This window comes from Fulmarus glacialis, unplaced genomic scaffold, assembly GCF_000690835.1.
Source record: "Fulmarus glacialis isolate BGI_N327 unplaced genomic scaffold, ASM69083v1 scaffold15419, whole genome shotgun sequence".
In the NCBI taxonomy this organism is placed as follows: Eukaryota; Metazoa; Chordata; class Aves; order Procellariiformes; family Procellariidae; genus Fulmarus; species Fulmarus glacialis.
This window is the reverse complement of record NW_009235338.1, coordinates 28,523-32,556: the sequence shown is the minus strand read 5'-3', so window position 1 is coordinate 32,556 and position 4,034 is coordinate 28,523.

Genomic DNA, 4,034 nt, shown 5'->3' with positions numbered 1-4,034 from the left:
AATAACAGCTATTGTGAAAAAAAGCTCTCATAACATTATAGCTCTGAAAAAGAATTTAAGATATTTAGGACACCCAAAAGAATTTTCTGAGAAGGTGGTAAACAACTCAATTGCAATTCTTTTGTGTTAACTCCAGTCTTACGCACTGGGTATACTTCCCTGATTTTAAATAAACCACCTCATTAGGCAGAATATTAATGAGCATCCTTCCTTTTCCTCCAACAGTCTAAAAGAGACTCCAGAAACAAATGTTTAACATCCTTTTGTTCTAAAAACAAAAAGATGCTCCCCAAGAACAGCCAATATATCTTTCTGCAGACCACATGTTTGGGCTAGTGGATTTTTTGATTGAAAGAATTTTATTAGTGAAATACTACTCTAAGTCTAGATGGCCTCCATATTTTAATATTTCAGCACCATTTCTGTTACAGCTCCAAAGCCACATTTAAGCCCAAATGAAATGTGCAATGAATTTACATCAATCTGGAAGTACTAATTCCAAGCCTGTTGGACATTTACTAAAATACAGTTTCGACAGAGCAGAACAGAACTAGAGGATTTAGCTTAATAGACACATTTCTAACCAGTCCTTTTGGCTTCAAAACATGACCCAAAATTGCACAATCCATTGAGTATCATTCTAATTAAAATGATCTGAAGTTCAAAGCAAATTTTAGATGAAGTGACAGCATCATCTGCTTTTTAGAGTGAAAAAATACTAAAGCAGTAGGGTTTTTTTTCTTCAGATACACCTGTAATACTCCTTCTGTTGATACAGTTTCATTGAAAGAAAGAGCTTCTATTTATGTAATAGGTTGAACTATCTGCCTGGATAAAAATAATGTTATTGATAATGATGATCATTATTAAAAAGTTGTATAACTCTTTCAGCTGAGAGATCTTAAAATGGGGAAGCTGCCATCTCCCCCTCGCTCTCCCGCTGAGCTGCTGGCAACATCTGAAAGTGTGCTGTAGACATTCTTCCAAGAATGAGAGAACAAAAAAGATATTGTAATATTGACCCTATTGAAGGCTTCTTGGGGCTCAATTGACTTTTTCCATCTGGATGTACTGGGCAGAATTCAGAAGATAGATAGCCCATGGTGAGCTTACACTGCTAATAAATAATAGCAATGAATCAGCCAAACCCTGCTACTAGAGAAAGTAATTGCTATGAACCATGTAGGTTTGAAATGAATACTTGGTTGCCTTTTAATTATTAGTTGCTCCAAGTTAAATGACTTCTGCTCACACTGCATCACAACATATTTAAGGAATTTAATTAAAAGTCACAGAATAGTTTATCTTAATATTTATGGATAACATTTTTTTCAGATTCCTTTAAATAAAATGCTGCATGTGCACAAGGGAAACAAAAATAGGGAGTTTTATCTCATCCTTGGTACTATATACGTTATAGATGTCAAAACGCTATAAAAGTTTATTGTGTCTCAGCTCTCCATGGCTTTGGCCTGAGCCACATTTTTGATTTAACATGCTAATTACCTGACGAAAGCTAATAACAACATAATCTAGTCAAAACTTTTGTTCCCTTAGGCAGATATCTAAATCTGATCCTTTCAAGTCATTAGTACAGCTTTATATGTATTTCAAACAGTGAATAAGAGCAAACTGTAGCTAAGGATTTTTTTTTTATAAATAATGTAATTAAATGATTTAGCAATAATTATGGAATTTACATTAGCATAATATGAACATTGCCAAGACAGCTGTTTAAAAAAATTCAAAGTAAATAATGTAATCTAATGTTACATGTTTACATAGATGATTGCTTACTTTATACTTAAAGCTGAATTTAATTAAAATCTCTTTTTTCAGAGCTTGAAGAAAGCTTTCTATCTTCCTTCCAGTCAAAAAAAATTAACAAATACCATAAATTAAGGATGCATGGGGAGCAAAGTGAAGGAGCAGAGTTTACAGCTAATGTTTGCAATGAGATACACGCTGTATTTGCTGAGCCTTAAAAATGCTTATCTAGCATCTTTAAGATGTCTTTAAGATTTAGGAAGTCTTCTGTTTTCAAATCTAGTATTTGTACTATTAATCGCCCCAACAGAAAAAAATAAGGAAATCTGTAGCTCAGATATTTCCAGCACTTTTGAAGGAGGTAATTGTTTCAGAGTGTGCCAAAAGACAATACTGTGGATGTTTTTTCAAGCAATGACTAATAAATTTTTGTCCTTATAAGACCATTAGCTCATGCTTTTGGCACTATTACTTGCTGTTCCAATTCTATTTCTGGTTATACATCAGGTAGGTTATAATGTAAGAAAACAGAAAGTTCTTCTTTGTTTTCGCACAATCTGCAAAGAAGCTGGGCCTGTTATGCCGGTAATGTACTTACACTCGCAGCACTACTGAACTATTAAAAGAGAATTTGGCCATCTCATGTGGTACGTAGTGTTGTGCTCAGTACCACAACACTGTATTTTTACTGCTTGTGGTCCAGTCCCTCTCCTGTATATTCAGTCCAGATGCCTCTGCATTTGTGGCACAGGTTTCCCTTGGGTGTAATTACTTTTGCTATTTTTAATGCAAGAGAGGCATGACTTATCAGAAGTATTCATTAAAGGCTGAAGGTGAAATTCAAGAGGTCTGTTTCCCTCAGTAAATGAATAGTTGCATTACAGCAAGAAACCACAGTAGTAGACTACATTGACGCAGAGAGTAGAAAACCATTTCCAAACAGATTTGCAAAACACGGTGGTTTGCGGGGTGGGGGAGCAACCCCCTGCCTTGGTCATGCAGGGTAACGAACTGCAGTCAAGATTCAGCACAGCTACTGCGAATTTCCAACCAAAGATAAAGTCAAAATGATTCACTCCTTGAAACAAATTGTTGATACTTAGCCTTTGAAGCTTTGTTCTGGTTTTTGGCTTCCCTACAAAGCATTTTCAGTTGAGTTAGCATTCGATAAAAAAGCTATGGAATATTTTTTTTAAAGTTATGTATATTAATAATCTTTTCTGTAGTGACTATGACAATAGGAGGAAAATCTGATCCAAACCTCATGGAAAGAAGAGAAAAAAAGCAGTTTTCTATGTTTGCTGGACCTTCCTTTCACATTGTCTTCTGGAATTTACTACATGAATTCTACATGAATACTTTTTCCTCTCGCACTCTTTTTTTTTTTTTTTTAAATATATAATATGTAAGCAGCACAATTTCTGCTCAGGTTAATTACACAATCCCTCAAGTACTAAATCATTTCTTTGATTGCCACCCACATTACTAATCCACTTTGAAGAGTCCTCACATCCAGTCCTTTTAATTCCCAATCCCTTTCTGATAATTGCAGTACTTGTGGCAGCAAGAATGAAATGTTTTGTACCTATTATGTTGAAGTGGTCCTTAGATGTAAAGAGTGGAATTTTTCCAATGCTGCTGGCAGGATGCACAGAGAAGCACTAGGAAGACAGATCAAGTGCCTGCTTCTGCTGCTATCCTATGGAATTCATCTTGTTTTGCTTTATTTCAAATAAAAATGCAGTCCTACTATTCAATAGAACATAGCTGGTGAGAAGAAAAGACATTACGTGTAACAGACCTTTAGTATATGCATTGACATTTTACCATAGTCTCATCTGCTACTGCTGTATACAACATGATCAGATAGCACTGAACAAATAATCATTTTGTCTTCCGGGCTATTAGGGAAAAGAAAATTATATAAATAAGTTTTATAGCTATAATACATATTTTAATATTGAGACCTAGAATTTTAGAGCCAAGATGTGCCCTTTTAGCAAAGTGAATATAAGCTGCAAATGTACATTCTTGGGGTTCAGACCCATAAAACAGGCCTGTATACTGAGGTAAAGAATATATATGTCTAATACAAGAAAGTGCTGCAAACTCTGTGAAAAATATCATCTATACTTGAAAAATAAAGCAATCCCGAAACGCCTAAAGAAAAAGTAAGTACTGCAAATTATTTTAAAGTTTTAAATGAAAATTATTGAAAACCCTATGGACTTGCATTTAGTTTTTTAAAAGGTGTGAGAAACGTTATT